The sequence below is a fragment of the Microtus pennsylvanicus genome, chromosome X, assembly GCF_037038515.1.
Source record: "Microtus pennsylvanicus isolate mMicPen1 chromosome X, mMicPen1.hap1, whole genome shotgun sequence".
Classification (NCBI taxonomy): Eukaryota; Metazoa; Chordata; class Mammalia; order Rodentia; family Cricetidae; genus Microtus; species Microtus pennsylvanicus.
In genome coordinates, this window is record NC_134601.1 from 8,150,194 (window position 1) to 8,165,693 (window position 15,500).

Below are 15,500 nucleotides of genomic sequence, written 5' to 3' on the forward strand. Positions count from 1 at the left end.
AAGGTTAGGAACTAGGTCTTTAAAGAATTGAATTTAATCCAGTCCTTAATGAACTTAAATAATTGACCTCAAGAGTTCTTTTAGCATTGCTTAACTAGTACTTAATTGGACAGTTCTGTCAATATGAACAGAGGCAAGAGTGAAATTAAATTAGTCTCTAAGAAAAGGAAAGAACTTGGAGATAAGAACCATGTCAGTATGCTGCTTCTTTGCTTGCTCAACTACCTTTTTTATACAGCCCAGTTGGGTTTGCCTAGGATGGTGACACCCACAGTGGGAAAGACCCTAGCTGTAACGGCGTAAACGAATGCAGACAGATTGTAAAATATATATATCTTTAATGTAGAAATAGACTTACAGAACCACCGTTCCTGCAGAGACCAGGAAAGCAGAAGCAGCAGCTGGGAGCATGCTTGCCAAATTTATAGGCAAACATTAGCCCGAGGTGAACATGCCCCCTTAGGGGCAGGACTTATCCCTACATCTCCCCTTTTTGTCTAAATAAGAAAGAACTAAACCAAATACAACTATATACAATAATAACAAATAATAAATATAACAAACAATATTGAGAACAAAAGTTTTGCTAAACATTCTATCTCAAGATGTCTAAATAATGTAGAGAGTAACTACAATTATATAATCTTCAACTCCATCAAAGATCTGAGAAGGGAATAAACACTACTCAACAAACGGGATATATCCAAAATGTGCAACAATTGACAGAGACAACTGACTACCTGGGCAATCACCCAAAGTCTCGTTTGCAATGTTAAGTCAACCAATTTTGGCTAAGGCCTAACATAACTGACATACCATTATTAAAGGCAAGGAACTTTTCAAAACTATCTTACCCTGTCTTGGCAGGATATGACAGTCCTGTTTTATCCATTGATGCACGCTCTGTATCTCTGTCAGTGGTTGAGGTATGGGCATTTCTTTGCCCAAAGGCCAGTTCTGCCAAATAGAAAGGCTCCAGATGGAGTGTCTTTGGTGCTCAACATTCTCTCGGGAATAGAGCGGTGTTGCCAGGAGCAATTGTGTCTCACTATCACGAAACTCTGAGTTAGATTAAAGGCCATTTTCTACAGCTCTTTGAAGAGGTTGAAGATTATCTATCTATACTGAGTATAATCTCTATATATCTAAAGAACCTGATTAGTCTAATTATAAATGACAAACTTAGATGACTATTTATCTATATAATTCTCAATATCTATCTAACTTAAAGACTAAGACAATAAACAACTGTGTAACAAATGAGGATAATGACCTCCAAATATAAACACTGTACAAATATACATTGCAATATGGTAAATATATATCAATACACAAACATTATATAAGTATCTTAATCAGAGGTAGAAATGTACACTGCAATATGGTAAATATATACAATATATATCAATACAATATATGTCAATACATAAAAAATGTTTTAAACAGAGATAGAAACATGCATGCATACAATAGTCAATATAACTTAACTTTGTATCAATATATAAGAATGGATACCAATATATTTGTCTAAAAGCAGTAACTCACAATTATAAATCTATTATCCCATCATTCCCTCTTTTTTTTTTTCAAAATGATCCCTGAGCTTATAAAATTCCTCCGCCAACCTCCCAACCCCTAAAAGATGTCCCTAAACCCAGGGGTAAACTTTACTGGGAGAGGGGACGTCGTCCTCTAGAATTACTTCCAGCTGTCATGGGGGCAACGTTCTTTCTGGGGGATCTTGTGAAAGTAAAATGATGGTTAAATTTCAAGATCAATGTCTTTTAAAATTGCAAATAGTCTCTGAGTGTTTTGTGGAGGTCTGGCCAGAATGTTGTACAAGATGTGCACCATTTCAGCTAACCAAGTTGGAACTGTCTTGTGCAGCTGGTACCCAAAGCAGGTCTTGTAGTAGCGCTATCAGTATCATGACGTCATATCAACCAGGTGGAGTTGTTGTTATGGGGCCGCATCTTCTTCCTGGAAACTTCAAATGTCACTTCAGGAAAAACTCATTGTTCATTGTGAAAAACTTAAACATTAATCATATAGACATATATATATATATATACATATATACATACATATATATATTCAATGAAAGGCATGATAGATATATTCAATGAAAAGTATGATAGATACGAAGAAAAGCAAAGATGTTTTCTAAACTCATATTTCTTTCTGTCCCATATCATGGCTCTTGACATGAAACAGAAACTCCAGAAACTCTGGGTTTTTCTCTTACTAACAGGCTTGGAATTGGAGAGGGACTGAGCCAGAGTCCAACTTCAAAACCAGCTCTACATATTTATAAAGAAATGTTTAATAAGACATATATATATATTAATTAATACTTACAAAATGTGTCCATCCATCAGTAATTAAATATTCAGGGTCCCTTAATTTCTTTGAAGATGAGTATTTTCCTGTGGAGATAAGAAAAGAACCCTGCCTCCAACCTATCTGTATTTCTTACCATCAGTATGCTCGCCATCCTTATGAAAGAATTGTTATTTATCTTTTCCAAGTGGCTTCTCTTCTTCAAACCGAACCTTTATTAATTTTGACGGTATCCATAATTTTTCCTCACCTGTGGAGATAAGAGCAAAACCCCTTCCCCAACGTAGCACATCTCCTGGCTTCCATTGTGAGGTCAGCACATCCTTGAAATAAACTGGTTGATTTAGTTCAGTAGACTTTTCCATTATCCAATGTCTTTCTGCAGCTGCTGTTCCCTTCTCATTAGCGTTGAGAAAATTCAAGGTTAACAAAGCATTATGTAACCTATTTCTGGGGGTGTTTTCAACCCCTTTCTGTTTGTTCAACATATCCTTTATAGTTCGGTTTGATCTTTCTATGACTGCTTGACCTGTAGGATTGTATGGTATACCTGTAACATGCTTGATATTGTAATAATCAAAAAACTGTTTCATTTTCCTAGAAACATAAGCAGGACTATTATCCATCTTTATTTGTGTAGGTATACCCATGATAGCCATGACTTCTAATAAATGAGTGATTACTAAATCAGCTTTTTCTGAACTTAAAGCAGTTGCCCACTGAAAGCCTGAATAAGTGTCAATGGTGTGATGAACATATTTTAATTTGCCAAATTCTGCAAAGTGGAACACATCCATCTGCCAGATTTCATTCCTTTGGGTGCCCTTTGGATTAGCCCCTGCAGGCAGTGGTGTTTGGTTATAGAAAGAGCAAGTAGGGCATTTCTTTACAATCTCCTTAGCTTGTTGCCATGTAATTGAAAATTCTTTCTTCAAACCTTTGCTATTAACATGATGTTTTTTATGAAATTCAGAGGCTTGTAGCACACTGCCAATCAAAAATTGATCAATTTCTGCATTACCTTGTGCTAGAGGACCTGGCAGACCCGTATGGGATCGGATGTGTGTTATGTACATAGGGCAAAGCCTGTTCCTGATCAGATCTTGAACCTGGAGAAACAATGAGGTTAGTTCTGTATCATCAGGTATAAATTCAGCAGTTTCAATATGTAAAATAACTCTTTCTGCGTATTGTGAATCAGTGACTATATTAATAGGTTCTTTAAAATCCCTTAGCACCATAAGAATGGCATATAATTCCGCCTTCTGGACAGAATTATACGGACTTTGTTCCACCTTACCCAAGTCTTCTGATTTGTATCCTGCCTTCCCTGATTTATTGGCATCAGTATAGAATGTACGGGCTCCAGTTATTGGAGCATCACGGACGATTCGAGGAAGAATCCAAGAAGTTCGCTTTATGAAGTTAAGCCTCTTGCTTTTTGGATAGTTGTTATTAATGTCTCCCAAAAAATTAGCACAAGAACTTTGCCATGGTTCATTATCTTCCCATAATTTCTTTAGTTCATCAGCAGTGAAAGGCACTATAATTTCTGCTGGGTCTATGCCTGCTAGTTGACAAAGTCTCAGCTTGCCTTTTATAATTAACTCAGAGACTTTCTCCACATAAGTTTTCAGTTTCTTACTTGGTTTATGTGGTAAAAAGATCCATTCCAAAATAATATCATCTCTCTGCATTAAAATTCCTGTAGGAGAAATTTTTGATGATAGTATAACGAGAATACAATCGAGCTCTGGATTCACCCTGTCCACATGTGCCTGTTGTAATTTTTCCTCAATGATTGTCAGTTCCTTTTCTGTTTCAGCTGTTAATTCTCTGGGACTGTTTAAATCTTTATCACCATCCAAGGTTTTGTTCAAATGAATTATTAGATCAGGTGTTATTCCAATAGCTGGTAGTAGACTGGAAATGTCTTCTAACAGTCTTTGAAAGTCATTAAGAGTCCATAGGTGATCTCTCCTAATTTGTGCTTTTTGTGTCTTAATATTTTGCAAACCTATTTTATAACCTAAATAATTAACAGAATCTCCCTTCTGAATCTTTTCAGGAGCGATTTGCAATCCCCATTTAGGTAAAAGTATCTTTATTTCTTCAAACAGTCTGTTCAAGGTATCCATGTTTCAATCGGATAACAAGATGCCGTCCATGTAATGTTATACTATAGATTTGGGAAATTTCTTGTGTATTATTTGCAATGGTTGGTTCACAAAATATTGGCACAGGGAGGGGCTATTTAACATACCCTGGGGGAGCACAGTCCAGTGGTACCTCCTCGAAGGTTGAGAATTGTTATAAGTAGGCACTGTGAAGGCAAATTTTTCTCTATCTTCTTTTTGCAAAGGTATAGTGAAAAAACAATCCTTTAAATCAATAACCATGAGAGGCCATCGTTTTGGTAATAAAGAGGGCAAAGGAATTCCAGATTGCAGAGGGCCCATAGGTTGAATAACCTTGTTGATGGCCCTGAGATCTGTCACCATTCTCCATTTACCTGATTTTTTCTTAACCACAAATACAGGAGAATTCCAAGGGCTGGTAGATTCTTCTATATGTCCAGCATCTAATTGTTCTTGTACCAGCTGTTCTAAAGCCTCTAACTTTTCCTCAGCTAAAGGCCATTGCTTTGTCCATATTGGTTTTTCAGTCAACCATTTTAGAGGCAAGGCTGTTGGTATTTGAAGGGACATCAATTGCTTGTTCTTGTACAACCCGGATGGCGGGTTTTCTCCGTTTGTAATATCTTTTAATATTATTCTCAGAAATACAGGCTCTAGAAGTAGCAGGGATGTTAATTTCGGTATTCCATTGTTGTAATAGGTCACGACCCCATAAATTTATTGCGATATTGGCTACATATGGCTTTAATTTTCCTATTTGTCCCTCTGGCCCTATACATTCAACCCATCTCGTGCTCTGCCTTACTCGAGATAGGGTTCCAATTCCCAGGAGCTGAATATTTACATTCTGAAGAGGCCAATATGGATGCCAAGATTCTGGGGTAATGATACATCAGCACCTGTGTCCAGCAGGCCAGTAATAAAAATGCCATTTACACACACTCTTAGTTTAGGTCTTTGATCATTTATAGAAGTTTGCCAAAACACACGTAACTTATCTTTCTGATCATTATTGCTTGTTACAGTAGGCATGGGGCTTCCTAATTGTCCTGATGAGGCACGTTCTCTGCAGAAACTGGAAATGACTGAACCATGTTTGCCATGGGGGCCTGTGAGGCCCCCCCTCACGTTTCCCGACTGTATCAGGTTGCCTTGTCTATCTCTTGTAGACCTGCATTCATTCGTCCAATGTCTGCCTTTTCCACATCTTCTACATAAACCTGAAGGCTGAGTCCTCCTATTTCTGTTATTTCTAGAAGATGCATTATTATTATTATTATTTCTGAAAGATGCATTATTATTATTATTATTTCTGAAAATCTGTTGTCTACAATTCCTTTTCATATGACCCATTTTGCCACAATTAAAACATTTGGTATTCTGGTGTCTCCTCTTACCATTGGAAATTGCTTCTTCTACCCATGCTTCAGTGCCATAATCAAATGTATCAACATTGAGTGTATGCAAGACCCATTCTTCCAAGGGCGCTGATCTGAGCTTTAAAGGCCCCAAAATCCTTTTGCATTCCACATTTGCATTTTCATAAGCCAAAAACTCAATCATTATACGTCTTGCTTCTGGGTCAGGTATCCCTATTTGTACAGCCTTAGTTAATCTTTGTAAAAAGTCACTAAAGGGTTCTCTCTGACCCTGTTTAACTCTGACAAATGACCCATTCTCTGTCCTGGGTCTTGTACCCTGTCCCAAGCCCTTAAGGCTACTGTAGTACACATGGAGAGTGTGTTTTCATCCAAATTAGCTTGTTCCTGAGGGTCGGAAAAGAGCCCTTCACCTAGAATTTTATCTAGGGAAATGTCAATTCCCTTTGCTTTTTCCTGCTGTTCTAAGAGTCTAGCTTCTTGCCTGAATAAGCATTTCCATTTCAATTGCAGTCCACTCTCAAGTACCGCAGAGCTCAGCTGGAGCCAGTCAGAGGGGGTTGCTCTGCTTGTCGTGGCCCAAGTTCTGAGCATCTCTTTAACAAAAGAGGCTTGCATCCCAAAAGTCATGACAGCCTGTTTTATTTCCTTGAGATCATTCATACGGACAGGCTCCCATGTGTCCTCCTTGATGACCCTAGGGTTTCTGGAACCAATCACCGTCTCTGTTGTTATTACTGGAAAGGCAGGTAGAGCTGTAGGTAGAGCTTTGTGGAAATTGTCCCGGAGAGATTGACCCACAGATGTAGTTAAAATTTGCCTTTCTACCCTTTGCTCTTCTTCATCAGAATTTAGAAATTCCTCAATCTTTTCAATTCTATTCACCATTGCCTTCTGCAATGTCTGAATCTCCTGTCCAGAATTATGTTCCAAAGCCTTCATTGAGGATTCTAAAGTATGAAGTTTGTCCGTTAGAGATAACATCTCATCTTTGGACATAATTTTTATGGCATAAACCGTGCCTTCTTGTATTGACAATCTTTCTGTCAATCTGTCATAAGCTTTAGACAAAATCCGATTTTCACATTCAGCAGTTTTGATTCTCTCAGTTAATGTTTCATTTCCTACAGAAAGCGACTGAAGCTTATGATCCAAATCAGCTGTTCCCTCTTCCATAGCAATGAATTTCTCCTTAATATCAGCCACTAATGTTTCAGTTCCTACTGAAAGGGCCTGAAGCTTACGATCCAAATCAGCTGTTCCCTCTTCCATAGTAATGAATTTCTCCTTAACATCAACCTGGAGAACTTCAAACTGATTCTTGAGAAGATTGTTGTCATTCTCAATTGTTTTTAAGCATTCAATCTCTGCCTTAAGAGTCCTGGATTCGTCTCGTAAAGACTTTATCATATTTCTATTATCAAACCATTTAGTGACAATGAAAACTACGAATCCCAGAAGGATCCATAGATGTGGGGTGATAGACACCTCTTGTAAAATCTCCCTCATGATACAATTAAAAAAACTGTTAAATTCTTGAATACTAATGTGTTCAGAAATTTTATTTATAAAAGAAATTTTTTTTACCTGCAATGATCGGTTCCTGCCAGTGGTGGTCTCTGTGTTTTTGGAGCCTGTCCTAGAACTAGCTCCTGTAGACCAGGCTGGCCTCGAACTCACAGAGATCCGCCTGTCTCTGCCTCCCAAGTGCTGGGATTAAAGGCGTGCGCTACCACAGCCTGGCAGGCCTCAAACTCACAGAGATCCGCCTGCCTCTGCTTCCCAAGTGCTTGTATCAAAGGCGTGCGCCACCACCGCCCGGCCAAGTCACTTTGTATCAGACCAAATCTGCCACTGTGGTGGCTTTTGTTGCAAAACCACAGGTACTTACGCGTCCGCTAATTCAGGCAGTGGGGTTCCACTGCAAACTTAGCCAAGGCAGGCAGATTGGGCCTGTGTGGCCGAGTGTGTCTCGGACTTGGCACTGGGGCCCGAGTCACGAACTAAAAAACAGCACCCGGGAGGGTGCTGTGTTAGCTAGCGGGCAACCCGCTTGAGTCAGGGGCAAAATAGCCCGACGTTGGAGGCCAAAATGTAACGGCGTAAACGAATGCAGACAGATTGTAAATATATATATCTTTAATGTAGAAATAGACTTACAGAACCACCGTTCCCGCGGAGACCAGGAAAGCAGAAGCAGCGGGGCTGGGAGCATGCTCGCCAAATTTATAGGCAAACATTAGCCCGAGGCGAACACGCACCCTTAGGGGCGGGACTTATCCCTACACCTAGCACATCAAAATTGTGTCATTTATAGGAAAATGAATAGATCTGAAGATTTAGTTAAGTGCTTCATGTCTTTTCTTACATGCAAAAGTTAGATTCAGAAATATACATGAAACAGGTAACATTTGGGAAGAAAAAGGAAATAAATAGATGTCGTTATTTTTGTCTGCTGTATAGAATTCATTGTGTAAATATACCACATTTTGCTTATCCATTCTTTGGTCGAGGGGCATTTAGGATATTTTCAGGTTCTGGCTTTGACAAACAATGCTGCTATGAACATAGCTGAGCACATGTCTTTGTGGCACGATTGAGCATCCTTTGGCTATATACCCAAAAGTGATATTATTACTGGATTTTGAGGAAGGTTGTTTCCTAATTTTCTGAGATATCACCACACTAACATCCAAAGGGTCGGTATCAGCTTGCATTCCCACCAGCAATGCAGGAATGTTCCCTTTACCCCACAACCTCTCCAGCATAAGTTGTCATCAGTGTTTTTTATATTGGCCATTCTTATTGTGTTGCTCTTTGTGGTGTTGCATGTGTTCTTATCTTTTTTACTCATCTTTTCCGCTAATAGGTGTGTTTGGGGCTGTCAGTAATTCTACTGATTAATATTCTAGGTTCCAGTGAGCCCAAGGCTCAGATGGTTGTTCCTCATGGTACAGTTAGTGCCACAGTTCTAGTTACCCCTTTGGCCACTCTGTGTTCCTGAAAGTCACTCGGTGCTCCCGGTCTTTGCTCCATTTCCTTGGAGTTTGTTATGCTCTAGCCTAGGTTGTCAGCTTTGACCTGTTTCTGTAAATCCAGATCTGGATCCACTCCTGTAAAGGTCCCTGGCTTGGACTTGGTTCTGCAAGGGTCTCTGGATCCATCCTACTCCCTCTGAGTTCCCAGGTGTCGGGATAAGTCCCGCCCCTTAGGGGGCGTGTTCACCTCGGGCTAATGTTTGCCTATAAATTTGGCAAGTGTGCTCCCAGCCATCCCTTTTCTGCTTTCCTGGTCTCCGCAGGAACGGTGGTTCTGTAAGTCTATTTCACCATTAAAGCTATATATTTTTACAATCTGTCTGCATTCGTTTGTGCCGTTACACCCAGGCTTGGATGCACCCAGGCCCACAGATGATCTGGCTCAGGCTTACTCCCTCTGAGGTCCCAGACTCATGCCTGGACCTGCAGAGATCTCTGGTTCCTGCCTACTCCCTCAGAGGTCCCAGATTCACACACAGACCCACAGAGGTCCTGGCTCAAGCCTAGTACCTGGGAGGTCCTAGACTCATGCCCAGAACCACAGGGGTCCTGACTTAGGTCTACTCCCTTGAAGGTCCCAGATTCACATCTGGACCCTCAGCAGTCTCTGTCTCTGGCTCACTTACTCAGCAGTTGCTCCCTGTACCTGTTCCTGTGGTGTTCCCTGTCTCAGGTCCGATCTGGCCGAGGTTACTGGCTTTCCTGGTCTGCCAATGTCCCTGAAGTGGATCCTCTTCTGTTCCCATGGAGCTTGCTTCCTCAAGCCCTCTCTGGCTTAGGTAGCTGGTTCAGTCCCATTCCTGTGGACTAGCCCCATTTCTTATACTAAGACAAAGCATTGAAGCAATTCATCTTAATTTCTCCATCCTTTTTCAGACTTTATTTCCCTCCCAATGGCCAACTGTTGGTCTATACCCCCTCAATGAAAGGACCTATTTTCTTCCCTTTACATAGTATTTTCTCCCCCCATAGAAATGCAAACATATCTCATTTTAACATCTTGGATGCTTTATTTCAGTTGCCAACTGGAACAGTTCTTGTTGTCTTAGATGTGATCTTAAGTATCTTCTCTTTCTTCCACATTTACATCTAAAACCGCTGTCCCTAGTTTTAATTTTCTAACCCAGGTTTCACATTTTGGGGATCCACAAGATGTTACGTGGAATGGGTTGATATTCCAATGGCTTCTGCTCTGGATATGGTTGGTTTTATTCTTTGCAATATTTGTCTTATGGTAACATACGAATATTGTTGGTCTTATTGCTCTCTTATAGTTTCTTGCACATGCAGGGGGTATTTGAGGAGATCTTCTTGACCTTCTAAAGTGGCTTTGAACTTTCAGAAGGTTTTCCTGTAAGTATAAGAGGAATGGGGTGAGTAGGAAGGACACTAGTTTGGGAAAGAGAAAAGAATTCTGTAGGAAAGGGGTACTTCTCAATAAGTGTAGGTTTCATGCTATCAAAGGGTAGCCTAGGATCATGGGTAAGGACAACTGACCTTGCTGTTGTTCCTGATCTTTAGGCGACTGGAGTAGTACATTTCTCTTTTCTTCATGATACTTGCACCTGGTTGTTCAGTTGTTGTGGCTGACTGTTCTTTACTGCCGTTCTCTGGGGTACAGGATTCTTTCCATAGTTTTAACCCTGCCAGAGGGCTCTTCCAGTCACCTGTCCTCTGCAAATTGCCCCCCATGATTTATGTAGGATACCACCATTTAACTTTGCGTGGTTGACCAGAACCCCCCACAACCTGCATCTAGTGATATCACTAGAATGGTTTCTACATCACAAAGCTCCTCTGTTCCTGACATCTCTGCAGAAGTTGAGGTGAGAGTGTTGAGGAGGCAAGGAATAAAGAGGGGTTGGACAAGGGTGTTGTTTCCTAAACACTCCATGTATATCCACTCCAAAACGATTTGCTTCTCCTTCATTTCCCTGTGGTTAATTCTGTCTGGGCAGATGGCAGAAAGAAAGTGATTCTTTTAAGACACTCTCACAACCCTCCCCCTTTCATTGGTCCAGTCTCCATCTTTTTTTCTTACTGGAAAAAGAGGTCAAGACACTCTCATAGGACCACTCTCCTTTTTTTTCCCTTACTGGGAAAAGAGATTTATTTTTTCCTGTTTCCTGAAAATAGATTCTTTTCTCGTACAATATATCCTGATTATCGTTTCCTCTTCTCCTATTCCTCCCAGTTCTTCTCCACCTCTCCATTTCTGTTTCATTAGAAAAGGACAAGTTTTTAAGAAATAGCAGCCAAACATGAAACAATAAAATATAATGATATAAAGCAAAGGATATCACATCAAATTTGGAGAAGGCAACTGAAAATCAGGAAAAAAGTAGCAAGAGCAAGCACAAGAGGCAGAGACCAACTCATTCTCATACTCAGGAATCCCATAAAATGTTAAACTAAAAGCTATATGCTTTCATTTTATATATGCCTTCACATATAATATACACATATTATATATGACCTGATGCAAACCCATGTAGGCCATGTGCTTGCTGCTTCGATCTCTGTGAGTTCATATTCACCTTGCTTATTTGATTCAAAGGGCCTTGTTCTCCTGGTTTTTTCCATCACCTCTGGTTCTTACATTCTTTCTGCATCCTATTCCACGAGATTTCCTGAGCTATGAGGGGAAGGATTTGATAGAGACCTCCCATTTAGACTCTCTTCTCCACGTAATGTCTGACTGTGGATCTCTACATCTGTTGTCCTAGGAAGCTTCTCTAATGGTGACTGAATAAGGCACTGACTATGACTATTACAGAATGTCATTAGGAGTTATTTTATTAATACTATTTTTTCTAGACCAGTAGATTACCCTGATTTACTCTATTGGATATACCAAAAACCCTCCTAAAATAATGTAACTTTACCTATCTCACTACTAGTCATGAATAATTCATAGAAAATATTAATCTATCTTTTCTCTGCAAAGAGAATCCTATTTTATGCTTATTTATGAGAATATTTCATAAACTAAGAAAGCACTATTTCTTTGTGTTTTGCATTTTTACAAGATTTAAAAAAAACCTAGGACAATATTTCATGAGGTAAAAGTTATGGGAAATTGAAATTTCAACATTAAATTCAATTCTCTTAGAGGTTAGAGGTTAAGTTTTTAAAGATTTATTTTTAATTATGTGAGGGTTTGAGGGCGTATGTACTCATGAGTGCAGCTATCTGAATAGCCCAGAGGCATTGGATCCCTCTGCAGCTACAGGCACAAATAATTGTAAGCTATCTAACTGGGGAACTAAAATCAGATCCCCTGCAAGAACAGTGTGTGCTCTTAACCAACGAGTCATCTACATAGCCGTTTTGAAACTTAATCTTTTTGTCTACCATTATATCAATATCCCACTCTCTTATAGCACATAAAATAAAGCAGTACATGTCATCCAACTGTACTTTTACAAGAACGTTTTAATATTTTAGGCCCTTTACACATCCCTTCAAAAGTTAAAAGAATTCTGTTATTGTTAAAGCCTACTATAATTTAATTGTAATAGTGTTTAATTTATGAATCAATATAGGAAGAATTAAATCCTAACAATATTGATATTTTCAATCTATGAATATATTATATCTCTCTATTTTCTTAAGTCTTATTTGTCTCTGAGTGAGTTGTAATTTTGTTAAGGACTGGAATTATTTTTCCATTAAGCATTCATTATTATTCCTCAGTAAATCCATGCCATCCTGGAACTGTCTATGTAAGTCTCACTGTTTAAATTAATTTTGGTATTTATAGTATTCAAAAATTTAAGTGTTATGATAGCCTACTTCTTTTTCAGTTTAACCTAAAACTTAGATTTGCTTTGTGGTCTGAGAATGTAAATGTTATAGTGTTTTTTTGTAGTAATTAGGAGCGGCGGGGCTGCGTCCCCAGCACCCCGGCTGCCTGGCTAGCTTATGCCCGAAATTACAACACACAAACTGTATTCATTTAATCACTGCTTGGCCCATTTCTATCTAGCCTCTTCTAGGCTAATTCTCACATATTAATTTAGCCCATTTCTAATCATCTGTGTAGCGCCCCTAGGTGCGCTTACCGGGAAGATTCTAGCCTATGTCCATCCTGGGTTGGAGCTTCATCACTTGCATCTGCCTGGGAGCTGGGAGCATGGTGTCTCTCTGAGGCGTCTGCTCCCAAGAGGAGAGCTGTGGAGTCTGAGCTCACTTCCTCTTCCTCCCAGCATTCTGTTCTGTTTACTCCACCTACCTATGTTCTAACCAATAAAATGGGCCAAGGCAGTTCCTTTATTAACCAATGACCTTCCTCCATCAGTTTTTCAGCTACTTTTCTGTCATTATTATATGTTAAAACTCCATCACCCAAAGGTACTTACAAAAGGAAAAGTTTATTTTAGCTTATGGTCCAGAGGGAGAGTTCATAATGACTGTGGAAGTGCTGGCAAGGGCAGGAAGCGGAGATATCAGATTTTTATCTAAAAACACCAAGCAGACAGAATGATTTGAAGTGGAATGAGTTGAGTTTGTCAACTTTCAAAGCCTGTACCCAGTAATGCATTTTCTTTCCAGCAAGGTTCTACTTCCTAGAGATCTCATAACTTCTCCAAACAGTGTCACCAGCTGGGGACCAGGTGTTGTGATGTCTAACACTATGGTGAACATCACATTCAGACCACCACATGCTATTCCTTGGCTCCTATTTGTGACCATATCATGCAATAAAATTCATTTATAGTTCAAAAATCAAAAGCCCTCTAGTCTTTAACAGTTGCAATACCGTTAAAAGGCCAAAGTCTCTTTTAAGACTCAGGTCATCACTTAACTGTGACCCCTACTTCCCTGTAAAATAAGAAAGTACAATTTTATACTTCTAAAGTAATGATACAGATTATATATTCTCATCACAAAAGCGAGGAATCAGAGAATAGTGAGGAAATATTGGATTAAAGCAAGACTGAAACGCAGCAGAACAAACACAAAATTTTGTTAACTATATGTCCAATGTCTGGGACTTTAGTTTCAAAGGGTTCTGTCCTCAATGGTTGCTGCCTGCAATGGACCTCTACTTCTTAGGCTGCTTCTACTCCCTGTATGTAGCTCTCCTTAGCCTCTCCAATATCTTAGTCTCGGGGTCTCCATACAATCTAGGCTTCAGTTTCACAGCTTAACACAATGACTGCCCATTGTATTCTTTTGCATCATTCATTCCTCCAAAGCCATTACCACATGGCTAATACTTCCAAGTCTGGCTACCAGTTTGGCATGGATCTTTGTTCCCTTGAATCACATTTGTAAAAGCTGTTGCATGCTCTTGTTTTCTAGGGCCAGAAAATTCTTTAGGCCTTTTCCTTTTACAAATAGGAAACTTAGCAGGGTGTGGTCTTTCCTTGCGGTCTTCCTATTGTTTCATTGCAGAGAAAGAAGCCTCTACTTAATGATGCTTATCTCCTTAGTAATTATAGCCTTTTTGCTAGCAGAAGCACTGCTGCAATATTAAGCTTCCTAGTGTTCTTTTTTCTCTCCAAGCTGTACATCTTAGATTTCTTGTTGCTACATTTGTTCTTTTTTGCCTGTAGACCTCCATAAGAATTATCAGTAATAACTATCCCACAGACTCAACATTAAGCGATCTTGAAATTTGCTGCACAAAAGAAATTAGTCTATTATTTTGAATTTTGTTTCAGGAACGTTTTTAGGACACAGGTAGAAGGCCCACAGCTTATTTGTCAAAATCCCACAGGAATGTCCTCTAGCTAAATTGCTAATATTTCTTCTCTCTGAAACCCAATGATCTGGGTCTCCGCCAACAACATTGCTCTCTGCATTGCTGTCTACCAATCTTCTCCTTGAATGCCTTATAAAGCTCAGTTTACAGCATTCATCTACATTTCTTGTTCAAAGTTATGAAATAATCTGTATCCCTCCCCAAACCACATATGGTCAGGTTCTGCAGAGCAACAATGTACAGTCTGGTACCAACTTCTGCATTAGTTTTTTGTTACTGTGATATAACATGACCCAAAGCAACTTGTAGTCAAAAGCACTTAATTTTGCTAAAGTTCTCAAAAGATGTCTTAGGGTTTTATTTCTGTGAAGAGACACCATGAACACAGCAACTCTTGATAAGGAAAACATTTAATTAGGACTGGCTTATTGTTTCAGAGGTTTAGTCCATTATCATCATGGTGGGAAGCATGAAAGCATGCAGACAGACAGACGTGCTGGGGAGGTAGCTGAGAATTCTACATCTGGATCAGCAGACAGGAGAAAAAGAGACAGACACTGGACCTGGCTTGAATATTTGATACCTCAAAGCATACCCCCAGTGACACACTTCCTCCAACAAAGCCACACCTACTCCAACAAGGTCAAATCTCCTAAAAGTGCCAATCCCTATGAACATATGGGGCCCGTTTTTTTTTTTTCATTATCCATTTGTTGGTTTTAGGATATTTAGGTTGTTTTCATTTCCTAGCTATTGTGAATAGAGCAGCATTAAACATGGACGGGTAAGCCAGTATCTGTAAAGTAGGATGTCAAGTCCTTTGGGCATATGCCAAGGAGTGGTATAGCTGGGTCATATGGGAGATTTATTTTTAGTTTTATGAGAATTCTTTATA

General features: G+C 39.5%; 1 protein-coding gene across 1 annotated transcript in view; it reads left to right on the forward strand.

The window, feature by feature from the left end:
* The first annotated feature begins 3,389 nt into the window (after positions 1-3,389).
* The window catches only part of LOC142841536 (melanoma-associated antigen 1-like), a 537,355-nt gene continuing 525,244 nt past the window's right edge, over positions 3,390-15,500 (forward strand). The window contains exon 1 of the mRNA XM_075958489.1: positions 3,390-3,465. The gene's annotated coding sequence lies outside the window, so the exon portion shown is untranslated. The remainder of the gene's footprint in view (positions 3,466-15,500) is intronic.